The sequence below is a fragment of the Pygocentrus nattereri genome, chromosome 3 (genome assembly GCF_015220715.1).
Source record: "Pygocentrus nattereri isolate fPygNat1 chromosome 3, fPygNat1.pri, whole genome shotgun sequence".
NCBI classification, from domain to species: Eukaryota; Metazoa; Chordata; class Actinopteri; order Characiformes; family Serrasalmidae; genus Pygocentrus; species Pygocentrus nattereri.
In genome coordinates, this window is record NC_051213.1 from 45,787,277 (window position 1) to 45,807,473 (window position 20,197).

The 20,197-nt window shown below is 44.0% G+C and overlaps 1 protein-coding gene across 3 annotated transcripts in view; it reads left to right on the forward strand.

Annotated features, from left to right (window-relative positions):
- The first annotated feature begins 271 nt into the window (after positions 1-271).
- The window catches only part of ddr1 (discoidin domain receptor tyrosine kinase 1), a 75,216-nt gene continuing 55,290 nt past the window's right edge, over positions 272-20,197 (forward strand). For all 3 annotated transcript variants that reach the window (XM_037537257.1, XM_037537258.1, XM_037537259.1), the window contains exon 1: positions 272-613. The gene's annotated coding sequence lies outside the window, so the exon portion shown is untranslated. The remainder of the gene's footprint in view (positions 614-20,197) is intronic.

Sequence of the window (20,197 nt, forward strand, 5' to 3'; positions counted from 1 at the left end):
CATTTCGCGTCCACCCTGTTATCGCCACTGTTTCTCTGATGCGTTTTTAAAAAATATGACTCTCTTTCTCTCTCAGCGTCGAGTATCACTTACAGAGCCGTTGCCAGGGCACGCTCGCGCCGCCCCATGCCCGTCTGCGATTGGTGAGCTGCCTGATGAATATTCACATGAGAGCGCGGTGATTGGACGCGGCCGGTGAGCGTTATGTAAATGAGCACCTGGTAGAGGCAAAAAAAAAAAGATCCCAAGCTTGATCCCTGATTGAGAAATAAGAAGAGCAGCGCAGGCTGCGCACGATTTTAGCGACTTTTCGCAGAAAACAACCCGTTTTCGCTCTTTTGGGTTAATTTCCAGTTTCCAAGTTGGACGAGTGGGTGTCAAAACTTGTTTCCCATTGGCTGTATTCCAGAAGGAGTTGACTTTATCGCAGTTTACAGTGCCGTATTTAAAGGTTAGTCAGGGTTAGTCCTGCGCAGGAGAGCCGTTGGATTTGTACCTGCACTCGACTCGGCTGTAACGTTTACGCTCACCGAGCAGTTTGGATTTAAACGGGACTAAAACTTTGCCTTCTGCCCCGGTGTCACGACTCCGAAGACCCCTGCTTGCCTTTTCGGTGAGTAACGACAACACAGGCTAACTATTTTTAACGAGGGTGAAGTTGGTCTCCTATTCGCCAGCTTCTGGTTCCAATTTTGCCGTTCCACCTTAAATGGTGCAGCGGTTCGCTACAGTAAGTGAATTCTGTGAATGTAACTGCTGCACCATTTAAGGTGGAACGGCAAATTTCGAACCAGAAACTGGCGAATAAGAAGCTTCATCTATTTTTAACCATTCATGCAGAGAGCTGGATAATGCAGATAGATATTTTTGAGAATAAAAGTGCTTCAGTCGGGCTGTCTGACCGGCTCCAGTGCTCGTTGTTCGGCTCTTCGGTGGACTCGGACGGCTGGCCGGCCGGCCGTTGTTGGGATTGATTGCTTTCGCCTGAGAAGACAAATTATTTGCAGATTAAATGGAGATTACACCCTTTCTTTAAAAATGTCCGTATAATTTAATCGATAAGCTATAAACAAAGTCGTTTGGAGAGATTTGAAGGCAAATGCTCCAGTCTTACAACGCTTGCCAGGTCAGAGTTTTTCATAGTGGTGGTGGTAGGAACCAGACGTCTGGCTTCTTAAAAAGGGGAATCCCACCCATTTTTCAAAATTTCTGAATGATGTGGTCATTCAGAGTGATTTAATGTGAAATGCATCACTGTAGAGAAACTTGCAGTCACAGTGTCTGCAACACAAATTTAGCCATTTTATTTACCATCCAAAACCACCAGTGCCTTCTGAGCTGTTGATGGGGGTAAATTGGTCATAAATCTGGGGAAAAAAGTAAAAATAAATGGATTAGAGTACATTTTAAGCCAAGACTTTATGCCAGAACTATCATAAAGCAATATGTTAGGCATGACACAGAGCTTTTAGAGGTGGACGTCTGGTTCCTATCACCACCACTGTGAACAGTTCTGACTTGGTAAGTTTCTCTAGAACCGGAGCGTTTCACAGCAAAGCGCTCTGAGCGACTTTGTTTACATCTCAACCCTTTTTATGCAGAAACCGGTGGCGTTCCCCTTTGAAGCAGCCTTTCACTGACAGTTATTACATGCCTTTGTTGTGAATGTGCGGCCTGAAGGCTAAGACGTTGTATTTGTTTTGGCCTGAAACGTATTTATGAACATCAGTTCATGGCTTTGTGGTGGAGAAATCAATGCAGGGCGTGCAAATAGAACCCAAGGATACTTTTTTTTTTTTTAGCAAATTTACCAACATATAAAACAGAAAAACTCAGAAGACATGAGTTGGTTTGTTTTGTATAATAAATAAAATGCTTTGCATTACAGGCCTATTTTTAAAATCCGTGCAGGGTGCTGTAAGACCCAACGGCTCCAAGATACACCCTTAAAACTCATAATGGATCATTTTGGAAGTTTTCAATGCTTTATTTGCATCGTAGACGCAAATAAAGACCCCGGTTCCCTTCACCACCAGTGTAAAGATCACATCAAACCACTCGGAGTGGCTTCGTTTACGTCTCAGTGTTTTGAATTAAACAGAAATTGTGCAGACTGGTTGGAAATCCCCCTTTAAACATGTATAAACTGGCTTTTTTGTCATCTTTTTAAAATCCCAGTCTTTGAAGCGGCGTCAGAGAGTCTCCGTGTGTGTGGACGAGGCTTGGAAAGTGGCCACAGCACTGCGTGTATAGCTGCCTATCAGTCTGGGGACGTACCCCACTGAACCTCGCCTTGGTACTGGATTTATTAAGCCGCAATTTCAGACACCACCTTTTTTAATTGCCTTAATTTGGGCTGGTATTAGAAGCCATAGAGTGCTGTTTATGCACCTGTAACCCAACTGGTTACTACAGTTTGACTTGCCGGCCAAGTAGAAGTGAGTGGAGCAGCATACACTCATCGGGAAATACGACCTCAATGAAATAATGACTGACGCAGAAGTAAAAGAACACTGTGGGCTGGTTTCCCAGACATGGATCAAGTCTGGCCGTGGACTAAGTGCCAGTGCCAGTGGTGAATCACCACTGGGAATTCTTCCGGCTGCATTTGGGTCTCTATGTCTAAAGGTTTGTAGACACCTTTTCTTTCAGCGTTTCTTCTGCTATCAAAGGTATTAATAGTGAGTTTGCCGCTGTAACAGCCTCTACTCTCCTGGGAAGGCAACATTGCTGTGAGGATTTGATTGCATTCAGCAACAAGCATTAATGAGGTCAGGTACTGATGCTGGATGGTCGGTTCTGGATCACTCCAGCTCTTCCCACAGGTACTAGACGGAGCTCCATCACTCCAGAGAATGCAGTTCCAGCGCTCCACAGCCCAATGCTGGGGGGCCTTTATACCCCTCTAGCTGACACTTGACATTGGGCATAGTGACCTTGGCTAGGAACTGACGTTTGCCAGGCTCTTTTCTTCTCGTTTTGGTCTAAAATGAAATGCTAAAGGCCTGAAATGAGAAGTGCGAGCAAGAGGAAAGCAAAGCCACCGGAAAAAGAATGAGCGAACCTAGAAAAGAAACTTGAATGAGTGAAACGGTATAAAGTCGAGGCCTTTCTTACAAATGTAGCCTTCTTGAGTAGAAGCGAATGCGCTGTGACGGTCATCTGGCCCACAGCAGTAATTATACAGTTATGAACACATGTTATCAAAAAAGGGGCTATTTTATAATAAATTGGCAACATTTATGCTGTAAGTTTACCAGATTGATTTAACGTAGTAAACTGGCCTGAAGCTCATTTAACATCTTGTTTGATTTGTTTGAATATTGCAGCCTTATGTCCCTCAGCTCCATTGATTTGATGCAACATTTTGTACCCAGCATGCCTAGCGGATATCTGTCATATATATCTATATGATAGAACCACTGGGGGCCCCCCGTTGTATTTGCCAGTTAGTGGAAAATAAACAAACAAACAAAGAAAAATTAAATGTCTAGCCGTCGAATATCCACCCCAAAGCAGGCGAAGTTTCTCAAATGTTCCTCCCACCTTCCAGATACATCATCAGAAGGTGTTTTCCTGTCTTTAAACTGGAATATCTCGCACTAGAGACCGGCGGGCACTGCTGGAAGAGGTGATTAGGCACGTTCACGACAAATAAAGCAATGGTTACGTTTTTCTTTTTGGCCCGATTGTCACTTTAAGGTTTCTCTGGGTCCTGAATACAGTATAAAGGAAGCAGTCGTTCGTGTTGGAACAGTGTGTTAAGTTCAGCCACTTGACTTTATGGCCACACACACACACACACACACACACACACACACACACACACACACACTGCTGTGTCAGTGCAGAGCAAACTCTGGAGGTCAGGGGGTCAGTAACGGAGCACAGCGGCCACCTGGAGCGTTTTACTGAGCTCATCATCCAGCGCATGGCAGCAAATGTTATGCACGTCTCACGCGGCTGCCCAGCGGCTGCAGTGCAAAAGGAGATTCGCTGTTTTTAGTTACCTGGCTGCCTTAAAGGGGAGTGCCACCCATTTTTCAAAATTTCAGCCTTCGCTCATAGAGAAGTGAACCGTCACTTAGAGTGGTAAGACTGCGATGTGCTTACAGTGGTGGTGATGGGAACCAGGTGTCACCATGATTACACACAAATACAGCTGTTTTATTTACCATCCAAAACCACCAGTGAACCTGCACGAGACTTCTGAGCTTTTACTACATAAAGATGACGGTAAAATAGTGATAAATCTATGAAGTTACATTCTCTCTCTCTCTCTCTCTCTCTCTCTCTCTCTCTCTCTCTCTCTCTCTCTCTCTCTCGCACTCTTGCTCTCTCTCGTGGCTGTTTTCTCTCTCTCTGTCTCTCTCTCTCTCTCTCTCTCTCTCTCTCTCTCTCTCTCTCTCTCTCTCTCTCTCGCACTCTTGCTCTCTCTCGTGGCTGTTTTCTCTCGCTCTCTCTCTCTCTCTCTCTGTCTCTCTCTCTCTCTCTCTCTTGGACTCTCTCTCTTGGACTCTGTCTCTCGCGCTCTGGCTCTCTCTCTTGCTCTCTTTCTTTCTCACTCTCTCACTCTCTCTCTGTCTCTCTCTCTCTCTCTTGGACTCTCTCTCTCACGCGTGCTCTCTCGCACTCTTGCTCTCTCTCGTGGCTGTTCTCTCTCGCTCTCTCTCGCTCTCTCTCTCTTGCTCTCTTGCTTTCTCTCACTCACTCTCTCTCTCTCTGTCTCTCTCTCTCTTGGACTCTCTCTCTCGCGCTCTCTCTCGCTGTCTCTCGCGCTCTGGCTCTCTCTCTTGCTCTCTTTCTTTCTCACTCACTCTCTCTCTCTCTCTCTCTCTCTCTGGGTCTCTCTCTCTTTCGTGCTCTCTCTCTCTCTCTCTCGCTGTCTCTTGCACACTGGCTCTCTCTCTTACTCTCTTTCTTTCTCTCGCTCTCTCACTCTCTTTCTTTCTCACTCTCTCACATTCTTTACCTGTTTCATTCTCTCTGTTTATTTCTCTGTTCTTTCTCTGAGTCTGTCATTCTCGTCTCTTTTATTTTTCTTTCTTTCTGTCTTTTTCTCTTTCTCGTCTTCCTCTTTGCCTTTTTCCTCATCTTTCTGTTTTTCTCTTTTCAGCTCACTTTTTGTTCATCTCTTTCTCTCTCTTGCTCTCTTTCTCTTTCACAGTCTCTCACTCACTTTCTCTTTACCTCTCACTCTCCATTTGTCAATCCTTCTTTATCTCACTTTTCCTCCTTTTTTTCTCTTGCTCTTCTCATTCTCTTATCATCTCCCTTTGTCTCTGTCTTTCCTTTTCTTTCTCTTTTTTATCTCTCTCACACACGCACTTTCTCTCTTTACTTTTCTCATGCTCTCTCTTCCTTTTTCAACCCCCCCATTAGTGTACATACTGTCGCTGCTGTAATCGATCACTCTGGGTGATCTGTCTCTCTTCATAGCTCATTCTGTTCATCTCTCCTCCTCCTCCTGACACTCCCTCTCTCCCTTCATTCTGCACTCCCTCTGTTATGTTGCAATAAATCATTCCTCCATCACTGCATCTCTCTGTCTCTCTCTCTCTGTCTCTCTCTCTGTCTGTTTCTCTCTCTCTCTCTCTCTGTCTCTCTCTCTCTCTCTCTCTCTCTTTCTCTCTCTCTCTCTCTCTCTCTCTCTCTGTCTCTCTCTCTCTCTGTCTCTCTCTCTCTCTGTGTCTCTCTGTCTCTCTCTCTCTCTGTGTCTCTCTCTCTCTCTCTCTCTCTCTCTCTCTGTCTCTCTCTCTCTCTGTGTCTCTCTCTCTCTCCCTCTCTCTCTCTCTCTCTCTCTCTCTGTCTCTCTCTCTCTCTGTGTCTCTCTCTCTCTCCCTCTCTCTCTCTCTCTCTCTCTGTGTCTCTCTCTCTCTCTCTCTCTCTCTCTCTCTCTCTCTCTCTCTCTCTCGTAATTCAGCAAGCAGGCCATTATCTTTATATTTATGTTTTCGGGATTCGTGACTGGTGAGTCAAGTGTAGGATTTTTCGTTGCCAGTCTTCCAGTTCAGCCGAGGTCACATCTGTCCCATCAACTGAATCAAACTGCTAATCTGTAATGTGATTGTGGCTCATAACAATGCAGTAACAGCTCTGTAAACTGTAACTGTTTTGGTCCAGAAGTTATGATAGAAAACCCCGTCCAGTCTTTTCTGAAACATCAGCTTTGACCTTCATGCAGGATTCAGATGCGCAGCGTTCAGTTCAACACAGCAGCACAAACATCCAGCTGAAGCGCCAAAAGATAAATAACAGAGCAGCTACTCGCGCTGATAAAGAGGAGGAACACAGACGAACAGGGGTCACAGAGAGAGAGAGAGAGAATTACACTGAATTATGACTGACACGCCTCTCGGCCAATCACAGTCGTCTCTAAACGCTAGGTAGGAAAAAACCCGACTGACCTCCTCGTTAGAAACCTGCAGTGAGAACGGCAGTAACGGCAGCGTAAATTACCCTGAATTATTAGACTGAAAATGGGTTGAAAGGTGTTACTGAGAAACACATGATGTCTGACTCACACTGTCCTGATCGTGTGGACGATGGAGGTGCTTTTATTCCATTCCTGAAGCTGATAAAGCTTTTGATTGAACCACAGCCAGTTTAAGGGCAGCCTGGCCACCTCCTGTTTGTCCCATGATATGAAACAAATTGATAGAGGGTGCCTTCGATGAACTGGGCAATGGAGGAACAGAAAGTAGAAGAATAAATAAATACAAATCAAAGAAAATCTAAGAAAACTTAGCAGTAGCGGACGGCATTACTGCTACTGAGTGCTGATCGGACGGCATTACTGCTACTGAGCGCTGATCGGACGGCATTACTGCTACTGAGTGCTGATCGGACGGCATTACTGCTACTGAGTGCTGATCGGACGGCATTACTGCTACTGAGTGCTGATCGGACGGCATTACTGCTACTGAGTGCTGATCGGACGGCATTACTGCTACTGAGAGCTGATCGGACGGCATTACTGCTACTGAGCGCTGATCGGACGGCATTACTGCTACTGAGCGCTGATCGGATGGCATTACTGCTACTGAGAGCTGATTGGTTAGCATTACTGCTACTGAGTGCTGATCGGACGGCATTACTGCTACTGAGTGCTGATCGGACGGCATTACTGCTACTGAGCGCTGATCGGACGGCATTACTGCTACTGAGTGCTGATCGGACGGCATTACTGCTACTGAGTGCTGATCGGACGGCATTACTGCTACTGAGTGCTGATCGGACGGCATTACTGCTACTGAGTGCTGATCGGACGGCATTACTGCTACTGAGAGCTGATCGGACGGCATTACTGCTACTGAGTGCTGATCGGACGGCATTACTGCTACTGAGTGCTGATCGGACGGCATTACTGCTACTGAGAGCTGATCGGACGGCATTACTGCTACTGAGTGCTGATCGGACGGCATTACTGCTACTGAGAGCTGATCGGACGGCATTACTGCTACTGAGAGCTGATCGGACGGCATTACTGCTACTGAGCGCTGATCGGACGGCATTACTGCTACTGAGCGCTGATCGGACGGCATTACTGCTACTGAGTGCTGATCGGACGGCATTACTGCTACTGAGAGCTGATCGGACGGCATTACTGCTACTGAGAGCTGATCGGACGGCATTACTGCTACTGAGTGCTGATCGGACGGCATTACTGCTACTGAGTGCTGATCGGACGGCATTACTGCTACTGAGCGCTGATCGGACGGCATTACTGCTACTGAGAGCTGATTGGTTAGCAGTAGTGCTAGCGACTACTGATTGGTTAGCGTTACTGGTACTGAGTGCTGATTGGTTGATGAGCTCTTTGGCTGAGTGTAGCGGTTTCTCACTGTGTCATGAACGTACATAAGACACTGTCCAACGTTCAAAAATATAGCCACAGTTTTGATTATGATTAAACTTGCTCGGGAGCGCCTTCTAGTGTCCATCATTATCAATGGGCAGTTCTCCTCACCACACATTCTCTGATCACACCGCGCTGCGTTTTGTGTAAACAAGGCTTTAGGCTTTACTGACTGAAAGACGCAGCCTAACGTGACAGATACGACAGTAACATAATGAAGTCTACTTACTTACATGTACCGCATGTTATGAACCCGAGTTAACCAGTATATATGGACTGATCGGGTCCAGCAAGTTCAGCACCCAGGACCCAGACGCTGTCTTGTGGACCTGGACCTATAACCGCTAAACTGGGGAGATTTATTTCATTTTGACTGGGTTTTACTATTTTAATCGCCGTAGCTTTTCTAACCTTTATGGTAGCTTTAGCGGCCTGGGAGACTCACAGACCACTCGCATATCACACATGACGCTACTCAGCCAATCAGATCTGTGCATTAGGATGAGCACCGAGACTTGAGGAGACTTGAGACACACAGGGGAGGGACGAGGCGAGAAACAGCAGTCAGAGAAGAAAGTGAGCCAGAGGGAAGTTATTTCACATGCTGTGATCTAAAAAGAGAAAACTGACCATAAATGTTGTTGAAATTTGGCTGAATTGGACTTTATTGGATACGACGTTCAGTTGTTGACTGTATGAGATGTTGATATTCCTACTCGGCTACTTCAGTAAACAGTGCATGGCACTGAATCATGACGCAACTTTGCTTGAGCAAATTTTCCCTAACTGGACCTTGTTGAGTTTTAATTAAAGACCCCTGTTATAACTTTTGTCATAAGATGGACTACTTAGGATAACTGATGGCTAACAAACACGTTTATAGGCTATAGCTTAAGGTAGTGGTCACCAGCCCTTCTCCTGGAGATCAAACTTCCTGCAGCATTCACATCCAACCCAGATCTACCACACCTCATTCAGCTAAGGAATGACTTCTGAAGGCAACAATAAAATGGATCAGGTTGGGGTCACTGGGTTGGTGACCCAGTGGAACAAGGGATTGAGAAATGTACACGCAAATAAATAAATAAAATAAAACCAAAAAATTCTTGTTAAAGCAACTGTGAAACCCTACATTCTTAGAAATGGTCCTTCAAGGGTTCTCCAGTAAAGAAAATGGCTCTATATAGAAGCATAAAGCAGGGTTCTTCGCATCATAAAAGTGTTGTTCAGATTGATGAAGAATGTGCTGTAGATGGTTCTAGATAGAATTGCTGTGAAATTTCTTCTATATTGCACCCAAAAAGGGTTCTTCTATTGCTGTGAGGTCAAGCTTGTAACAATAGAAAGAACCCTTTTGGGTGCTATATAGAACCATCTTCAAGAACATTTTCCATCAATCTTTTTTCTTTCCTGATGCAAAGAACCCTGTAATCTTGCACAAGGTTCTTTGAGAGCTCGTGGTTTTATATAGAACCATTTCCTTTGCTAAAGAACCCTTGAAGAACCCTTTTTTTTTGAGTGTATGATTACTGGCTTTTCATCAGTGGCGTATTATTTAAATCAGTCCCATCCTTGTGTTTTGGGACCTTGTACTTTCTTTGTAACCTGAAATTGCATTAGTTAATAATTCCAGATTTCTGGAAGACGTGAAGAAGGAAGAGCCCTGCCTGAACGAATACATGGCTTCTGGTTTTCTTTCCTTGTGTTAATGAGTAACATAATGTGCTGCACACTTCATTACATCGTCAGAGCCTTCGCTCTGCGCTCGCATGACCTGGCTTGATTGCACAGAATGAATCTTATTGTCTTATTTAGAAACTAGAGCTGCACCATATGAACAAAACTAGATGTGCGTTTCCTGAAGGAACTGCAAGAGTGTGTGTGTTAGTGTGTGTGTGTGTGTGTGTGAGAGAGGGAGAGATGTATGTGTTTGAGGGTGGAGGAGGGGGGGGGGGGGTCACTCAAATGAACTGTCACTCTGTTATTACGCAGCTCTTAGTGGAGAAGCCTTGTTTGAGTCCGATTTGCACCCTCTGAACAAACGGTCATAACTCAGGAAATGTTTACTCTATCGCTTCACCGGATAGATGGTGTGAGATAAGACCCCTTGAGGATTATTTTGGTGTAATTTTGTATGTATTGAGAAGAAAATGTCTGAGTTATGACGAGTTAAACACAGAGAAAATCTTGAAATAAGCAGATTCCGATTTTGAGAAATTTACATGGGAGTGAATGGGGCAGTTTTCTGTGCCTAGTGCCAAACAAATGCTCATAACTCTAAAGCTAATTGATAAGATGATGAGATATTTTGAGGTTTCATAAAGGACAAGTTTCTCTACCATGTGAAACTGAAATGGAGTTTCTGTGTGAAAGTTTAAGGATTTTAAAGCAGATTCCCTGCGTGATCGGCTGTGTCTGTGAGACTGAGTGGCCTGCTGTGACGTCATCGATGTCAGTAGGAATCTGAAGTTCTGAACATTCCGCCGTTCGTTCTTATGGGAGGTTTTTCATTTTTAAACTTAATTTTATTAAAAACTTCCAATCCGATCGACTCCAAACATACATAGCACAAGTCACCGCGCCGAGACCTTCGAAACGTTTGAACGGAGTCTGTACGTTAAGCGGTTCGGGCTGTATTAATCGCAGAATTATTAGCGTTTATTTTAGACCTACCCGATTCAAAAAGTGGAATTTGGAGTGGCGCAGATATCCAAGCTCTGGCTCGGACATTGACGATCTTTGGTGATGCTGGAAGTCCAGGAGAGCATGATTGCCCCCTCTCTGGGTGGACATGGTGGTCCTCCCGTCACTCAGTGCGAAGCAAGCCAACACGTTGGCCAACAGAATTGGCAGTTAGTTTTCTCCTCCAAGCGTGTTGAACTGTCCAATGATGTTGCGTTAGAGCCACTGTGAGAGGGTGACCCACCAACCAATCCCCATGCCTTGCTAAACCCCTACTACTATCGTGCAATGGGTGGAGACCTAGCTAGCAGGGGGAACTGAGCAAGACTAAATTAGGGAGGAAAAAAGAAACATTACATTTGATATTAAAAAGTGATACCAAACCTGGCACCAGTGTTGCGCCAGAACACTGTGCTGTGGTTCAGTCTCTCATATTACGTCATTGGACGTTAACAGCCTCAAAAAATCTGCACAGTCCAGAAAACTTTACAGGACCCTGCTGGTGAATCTGGCCACCAGTATTGAGGGTTTGGTCACTTTGTGTTCTTTCCATGCTGTGGCCACATGAAACACAGAACTGTATTAATGATTTAGGTCCATGCAGGCCTTTAGGACTCTTGCGAATTCTCTGGTTGTAATGCGGAGGATATGGGACCGATCCCAGCTCTGCTTTCATTCATCACGCTGACAGGTTGGCTCTGGCTGAGCTCACTTCTGAGGCCCTCAGTACGAGGCAAGAAAATTGGAAGAACAGAATGAGGTTTATTGTTTGGAGGTTTGAAGCAAAATAATTACTGAACTGCGCAACTTTGCTTTAGTTTTATCCTATTGTGTTGTTCCTTCCACACTGAGTACAGTCCAGACTCATTTGCCATTCTTTAGAGCTGAGGTTCGTTTCCCAACTCTAAATAATGGCTAATGCCATCAATTTTTAAAGTACACATATATCTTGGCATTCTTAGTAATTGGCACTGTACACATATTGATTTTAATCTGTCAAAGCTTGCGTGAGATCCAATAATGGCTCATATGGCTACGCATATATTCACACAAGCAGGCCTTCTCGTTTAAAGCAGACACTGACAGAATCGTTAAAATAATTGCTCAAGGGCGCCAGCGAATTTTGACAAGCTTCGGAAAAGTGTTTCATAAAAAAACGACAGCGATCCACTTCAAAGAAGTCCCTTTTTCTTCCCTGTTTGAAACCCCTTAGCAGTTGGCAGCAGTCGCTGAGAAAAGGTGCAAACTCTGCTTCCTTCCTTTAGGCCCTGGTAAAAGATGCATTAAAGGGGTAGTCGCCTTTTTCAACCTGTCTCAATATGCTATTCAGAAAGTTTATAATAGAAGCCAGTAGGCAGTTGCTGAATACATCAGTTAATATTTATGCAAAATGAGTGTATAATACAAGCCAATAGGCAGTTGCCGAATTCCGTCAGTGAATATTTATGCAAAACGAGTTTAGAATGGAAGCCAATGAGCAGTTGCCGAATTCCGTCAGTGAATATTTATGCAAAACGAGTTTAGAATGGAAGCCAATGAGCAGTTGCCGAATTCCGTCAGCGAATATTTATGCAAAACAAGTTTATAATAGAAACCATTGGGCAGCTACTGAATTCTGTCAGTGAATATTCACGCAAAATGAGTTTATAACTGAAGCCAGTGAGCAGTTGCTGAATTCTGTCATATAATATTTCAAAATGAGTTTATAGGGAAGCCAATGGGCAGTTTCTGAATTCAGTCAGCACTTTTATAATAGAAGCCAGTGGTCATACTGTCAGTTAATCCAAAACAATTTTATAGTAGAACCCAGCAGGCAGTTGCTGATTTGCTCACTTATGCTTCCTAGGTTAGCTTTTGCTTGGTTGTTAGCTCCCGCTCTGTACATTTCTGCAGCTGATACAGGCAGGGGCTGTGGGAAATGCATCGTTTTATTAAGGCTGTGTGGGTGGGAGAGTGCACATATGACCAGCTAAGGGTCCTGCTTACATGAGCATTAGTAGCCATTTATCGTGCACTTTGTACGTGTAGGTTTGATGAACCTACGTAGGAAGAAAACATGGTTTAATAGTTAACCGCAAACTGCAATTTCCAAAGACACTCAAAATCTAGTTATATATTTCTGACTGTACGTGCCGTTCGGAAGATGGTCTGTATAACAAATGTCTGGTGTGTACATATTTTCTTCTACAGAGCTTTGGCGCATGAGCAGAATGGTTTGTTTCAAAGCCTGAAAACTGTGAACCCTTCAATTCCTGCTAAACACAAATTGCTCTCCAGCTCTTTAATATTTGGCAAAACACTTGGTTGCCCAATGCTATTAACTGAGATGAAGGCCTGTTTTCATCAGAAGCTCATGCGTTTGATCTGCAAACGTTTAGAGATGAAACTGAAGAGGATAAAAGCTTGAAGAACCCAGAAGTATGGAGAGAAGATCGGCCACAGTCTGCAGTACTGACTGAAAAACCCTTTCACACTTAGAGACATGGAGCAGCGTTTAAAGGAGAACTTCAATGTTTTTTATCATTTGCATCTGTATTGTAGAGCCAGTTACCACAGAGAATTAGTTCAAAGCATTTTTCTGTACTTGGACAAGAACAGTTGGACAAGAAAAACCCGTTGACTTCAAACTAAAGCCAGAGGGCAGTTGCAGTCCCTTGAACAAATGTGTAGAAGAATTTGAAACTAAAGCCATTACCTGCGGTAATACAGGTGTTAGGATGGCTCCGTCGGAGAGAAAGTCTTACCAAAGCTGTTCCGAGTCAGTTTTATCCAACTCTGGGAAGGATAAACACTCTACTTTCATATTTTTGTTGTTTTCCGATTAACTGTGAGACTGACTTGCATCGTTTCGACTCTTTTTAGCTCTTGCCAACGAGTAAAAGCCAGTCCATATTTAGGTCCAATCTCATGTCTTATTTTCACCCCTATCCCTTGTTTTCGAGTGTCTCCTTGCCCCTTGGAACAGGAACAGGAGTTACAAGAGGGAGTGGTTACAATCTTCCCTCTACAAAACGGGACCCTCAAATAAAGAAGAACGTTACTTCATTAACAGGCTACTAGTGCAGTAGCGCTGCTCTGTAGGCGACCGTGCCAGTCTGCAATGATAGGTAGGGTAGGTTAAAGTTCAGCTCCTCGCTGATGGGCTTTAGTTACATTTAGGGCATCATATGCCTTCAAGGAGAGGGCAGTTGTTTATTATCGCCCACCCCTAATTCCTCAGTGATATGAATTCAGATATTCGCCAGCTTTCGTTCAGATTTTCCCGTTCCACCTTAAATGGTGCAGCAGTTAAGACGGAACAGGTAATTTAGCCAGCTAACTACTGAGACCACTAGCAGTTGTTTATGCTTGTTATGAAGAAAAGGACCATAATACACTGAAATGACAATAAACTATGATAATAAAAGTGGTTATCGTAATTGTTAACAGAGAAAATTCCCTCCTTGGTGGGTTTCTTTGAACCTCTTGCGCAGCCGTCTTGCCAGTTTTTCTCATTTCACTGTTTGGAGTGTCTCTGAAAAACCTCCGTTTGGAGGACCATGTAGCTCTAACACTTCGCCCCGCCCTTCTATCTCAGCAAAAATCAGGACACACCACCCATAGACGTGAACGCACAAAACAGAGGGCTACGGGCTCAATGGGGTGAAAGGGGATTGGGCCTTACTCTCGTCAAGTCTCTTGCTTGGTCACTGTCTCTCTTTCTCTTTTTCGTCTTTTCACTGCCTCGGTCATGATGTTCATCCTGGGAATACCGAGCTAGCTTCTTCTTCTTATAGCTAGCTGAAGAGCCATAGTTGTTGCTGTGTAACGTGGTGCCTTAAAGCATTAATGAGAGGTCTCTTGCCCCCTCCTCCAAAGTTGCATAGCGCTATAGCAGGCATTGGGTGACGAAGTCAGTGTGTACCATTTAAGTTGGTTTTAAGCATTTAAAATGTTCCTAGTGAGTTTTATCCAGCATTCAAACACTGGAGAAACAATTAAAAAGTAGTTCTTTTGGGATCGATTTTGTCATACAACGCTCTGCATGTGCCACCATGGACGCTTCAATATATACGTGTTAAGCATCTCGCAGGGTAACCATAATACATAAATTACATAAATAGTTCTGGGGACCTTGGTCAGTTTCTCTAGAACGGAGCATCTCGTATCCAAACGCTTCAGTTTCAGTGCCTTTAAATTAGTTTTGTGGGATTTATTGTCCTGTTTGAAGCCAGCGATTCATGAGCAGTTGCGTCTGGACTCTCTTCATGTTTGTTTTAGGCCTTGAGCCCTGCAGTACACTCACCTGTTCTCTGTTCTTTCCCTCCATGTTCTCACACTCTCAGACTGATATGGCTTCAGTGTGTTAACCGCCCGCTGCTTTCCCCTCAGGGCTGTAAACTAATATGTTCTTTTAACTTCTGTTCACTCTATCCCTCTCTCACTCTGTCTTTCAGCTCTGCTTTAGTTGCAGTGATACGACCTGTGTGAGGGAGAGAAAGAGAGATTGATTTGTGCCGTTTTCTCGCTCGTCTTTGTGAAAATGGCACAGTGCTGTCACATACTTCATTCTCTGTGTAACTCCCTCAAGGCCTGACTGTGCTGTGTAGGAAGCGCCGTTATTGTAAGGCTGTGAAATACGTGCTTAGTCATCACTTACACCCCTTTTCAGTAAAGGCCGCCAGCAGTGGTCTCTTTCTGCACCTGCAGAGTTCATGATCCATGTACCGGTACAACACGTTCGTCTGTGTGGTATGAGTGAAAAGTGGTGAAAGTTTGATGGAAAATATCAGATGTACACAATTTTCCACTTCAGATTTGGTCCATTATGTTTACGACTTAAACTTAGCGCTGTTGCCTCACAGCAAGAAGGGCCTGGGTTCGATTCCCCGGCCGGGTGACCAGGGTCCTTTCTGTGTGGAGTTTGCAAGTGCTCCTCGTTTCCTCCCACAGTCCAGAGACATGCAGTCAGGCCACTTGGACATGCTGAATTGCCCCTAGGTGTGAGTAAATTTGTCTGTCTGTCTGCCCTGCGATGGACTAGCGACCTGTCCGGGGTGTATCCTGCCTTCCGCCCAGTGACCGCTGGGATAGGCTCCAGCACCTTGCGTACGTCTGTCTGTAAACCTTGGTGAGGTAATCCGTGTTCATTCATGTGCATTTCCTTTTGTTGTTAGACATGTAGCCTTTAGCAAGCTAGCTGACCAGTTAGCTGGGTAAACCGACGAAGTTGTATCGGCAGACAGTTTGTTACGTAAAGTCCAGCGAATCGAACACTTTCTGAACGCTTTTTGACATGTTAAGCGTTTTACAGTCGTTTGCTACTATTGCTTATATACAGCTTTGCCTGCCACTTTTTTCAAGGTTGAAAAGGTTAATGCATCAGATCGATTGATCTGATTACCAGGCAACACGTGTGTTCACCCGGTCTCTTGCCCCTCACTCAACACCCTTCACCTAGGCTAATAACGCAAAGGAGCGGCCCTAAAGGTGGTGCCGGGTATAAATGACAAGGCAGAGTGGACAAAGAAGTGGTTTAGGAAATGCAACACATTATGACTTACTGTGACTGCTAATGTACAAACATAATGCAGCCGTGTAGCTGACCGACGTTTTGGAGATGTCTTTATGTAGTAGATTTGATGGCGATGTTGGCGTCATAGCTCCAGCACTAAACTTAAAAAGCAAAACTTGGACATCAAGCGTGTCTACATCATTTGGTCATTTGAAAATTGTTTGTTTGATTTTTCATCTATATATTCCTTCAGGTAATCTCAAGTAGATGGTGGTTTCTGACCCTGCACGGGACTCTTTTATCTATAAAATTGGACTTAAGTATGTCGCATAGCTAAAAACAGGAGCAGCAGCCAACTAGCCTGAAGTTTGCCCACACTTTTGTCCATTTTTATAGATAAAAATATATCATACAGCGTCAGAAACCACAGCAGTTGGTTGGGCAACTCGCATCTTGCCTGATTGCATTTGAGGTGAGTGGAAAATTGCTTTAATTGTAGAGTCTGTAAAGAACAAACGTGCATAGTAACCGCATAACCGCATAGTAACAAGAAGCTGATTGGATGACAGCCCAGTATGACATCACCTTACCAGTGCACAGTAACTGCATAGTAACAAGAAGCTGATTGGATAATGGCCCATTATGACATCACCTTACCAGTGCACAGTAACTGCATAGTAACATGAAGCTGATTGGATGTTGCCCCTTTGTGACATCATCTTAGTTTTTTTACCAAATTGTTTAATTTTCCCTGCTGTTCCTTGTCGCTATTTTATTAGGTAAATTATTACTTTATTCGTTTAGGTGAAGGATGGTAGATAAAAGTCATTCTATCTAGTTTTTCAGCTTTTTAAAATAGGACAATTAAAGCTAGATGTTGTGGTACAGATCATGTATCACGAAAATGTCTTCAAATATTTGTCTATTGTAGAAAAAGGGCTGGAAAACGCTGCCCTGAAACAGAGTTGTCGGTTTTGAGTCTGAGCTACACCCCATTAATGTGTGAATACTGAGTGCTGTTTTAGTCACGGTACCATGTTAAGACTTAAATGCGAAGAAGCCAAAATTGCGTGCAGTCCAGCCGGAGCAGCGGCCTGTGGGAAAGCCGGGAATTGGGCTTTCCATAACAAATGGGACAGGTGCGCTGTGGGAACTGTCAGAAAGCAGGTGGGGGCCCATTACCAGCACAGACAGCGGAGGCAAGCACAGACCTGCAAACACCCCAAAGCTTCACAGTGTGTGCAGATACTGACTGTTTAATTCACAGAGTTGGCTGATGAGTATGAGTGAAATGTCCCCAAACCGTGTTTCTCCAAATTGTTTCTCCTCAAAATGTGCTGCAGATCTCTCACTCTTTTATTTATTAAAGTAGAAAGCAGAAATGGGTTCTGCCCGACCTGAGCTGAACCCTGGAGCTGTGCTGCCAGAGCCAAGTCCTGCCGCCGTACGTCATTTTTACTACTTAGGTCTACGCTCAGGTCAGATTTTCAATGTGAGGATTTTTTTTATATCAGAAATACCACCACATGGTTTTGCCTTCACTCTAGTGGTTTTTCCACACTGCAGGATTTCTGTCGATGACATTAATCCTGTGAAACCTTAATATCAGCTGATTTTATTGGGGAAATCGTATATAAAATCGATGAGGCCCTAATCAAAATATTAAGTAAAGAATATTGCCCCAAGTCTAACTGTACGTACACGTAGTAGTGTGATAACAGTTCGATGAACAGTACCTGGGCAGAGTAGAAAGTCATTTTAAGGGGTTACTTTTGGGACGTAGTTTAGGTATAAATGGGGGTATTTTTCAAAATGTGCAAAATAATATGTTAAATAATATTGAGCTTAACCAGAGTAATAATTAGTGATTCAATCTCAAGGGCAGAAAATGTTTTGGCTAATATTAACTGGATAAACGAATATTGGTAGCTAGATAAAATAACTGGCGTAGTAAATGAACACATTGGGTCAGTTTAGCTACCCACCAGTCTTGGCTACCTAAATGAACTTACGGTTAGCTTGCTTACACTTTGATAGCTCCACAAAAAGCTCCAAAAAGATGGTTCTTCAGGAGTTCTTTAGTAAAGAATACGGTTCTATAAAGAACAGTGAACGCCCAAAGAACCCGTTGCATGATTACGGAGTTCTTCGCATCATAGAACGGTTCTTCAGATTGATGGAGAATGTTGTATAGAGGGTTCTCTATTGAAAATTTTTGGAAAGGTTCTATATAGCACCAAAGCGGGCTCTGCTGTTGGTAATGTTGAGCTTGTAATCATGGACAACCCTGTTTGGTGCTTTGTAGAATCTTTTCCGAAAAAAGGCCCACATAGAACCATCTATAGCACGTTCTCCATCAATCTGAAGAACCTTGTGTGTATCTAAATGAACCCATTGGTAGCTAGCTTATTGAATCCTGTGTTAGATAGCTAAATATTGACACTAGTATATCCTTAAAAAATAGGGTTCTTCAAGCGTTCTTTAGTAAACAAAATGGTTCTATATAGAACCATGATCTCTCAAAGAACCCTTTGCATGATTAAAGGGTTCTTTGCATTGTGAAATGGTTCTTCAGATTGATGTAAAATATGCCGTAGATGATTCTATGTAGAATATTTCTTAAAAAAGGTTCTTTATAGCCCTAAAAAGGGTTCTTCTATTGTTTTGGTGTCAAGTATTTAACAGTAGAAGAACCCTTTTTGGGGCTATATAGAACCCTTTTCAAAAAAACACATTTCCCATGAATCTGAAGAAACATTTCGCAATGCGGAGAACAAGTTAATCATGCAAAGGGTTCTTTGAGTGTCCATGGTTTTCTTTACTAACGAACCCTTGAAGAACCACCGTTTTAAGTGTGTAGCTACCTAAATGAACCTTCCTGAGGTATTTTGCCAACACGTCTTTTAATCTTGGGCCAATCCTAGTTTTATTTCTGAGCCATAGAAAGACTGACTCGTTTTAACGTAGCGGTTTGGAGTCGGTGTGGTGGTCCTGAGATTTGCAGCAGCTTCTTGTGCAGCGTAGTGGCCCAGTTCATCTACAGATCAGCAGGTTCACACTGACAGGTCAAGTTGTATGAAGCGTCGGTTGGATTAGGCTTTCAGTGCCGTCGTGACATTCATTCCCGTTGAGATTACGTCTCTTAGTTCATTCAGACTTTTTGAGGTCATTTTTGCCCTTGAACTCTGTTATTTCCGAGTTCCGAGTCAGACTGATGAGGCAGGTTGAACTGGAGCGTAGGTGGTGGTCTGATGGTAAGATTTAAAGCAAGAGCTGGAGCTCTAATGACTCCTCCTCGTCCAGCTCATTCCTCTAAAACATGCGGTTTGATTTTCCTCTCTGCCCTTTCCTTTAAGCCTCTTTCATTCACTCTTCTGAAAAGTGACTAAGCCTTCCTCTCATTATCCCCCTTTCTCGCTCTCCGTCTTTCGGCCTGTGTCCCCAGCCCGAAAGTGAGTAACCGTTAGTTTTCCTGCAAGTCACATGGATTCCTAAGCTGTGATGGTCAGCTCATCCGGACGCTTGAGTCACAACTCGAAAAATGACGCACATCTGACTCACGGATTGGCACTAAAATCGTGCATTCTTACATAAAAGCAGTGCACGGTAACCAGTGGCCTGCAGGTACTGCTGTTTTGCTGCACATCATGTCATGCAGGTCAGCACTTCTGACTCTTTCTTTGTTCGTTTCGATGTCGAATCTTAAGATGTTCACGTTAACAACAGTTTTAATCACATTCGAATCCTAATAAAATGTCTCTTCCACTTCCAAAAGTGGAATAGATTGAAAGGGAAAATGAATCTGTAGCTAGACGTTTTGAGGTTTATATCCCCCAGGGATGCGTGAGGGGTAATAAAATCACACTGGGTGAAGGGGCGACAATATGATCAGCTCCATGAAGTGAAAGTCCGACGGTTTTGCTTTAAAGATCTCGCGCCACCCACAGATTCTGGAGCGGAAACGGCCAAACAATGGAGGTGCTGGCGGCCTGGACGGCCGTTACTCACCAGACAGCAGTGAGGGCCAGCAGGAAGACTTGCTGACCTGGTCCAGAGATCAGGAACGAATGAGTGAAAAGTCATCAAGGACATGTCTCATGGAAACAAACACATTAGGGACGGGTGTGGTCGATAAAATTATAGGTGAGCTATTATGCCAAAGA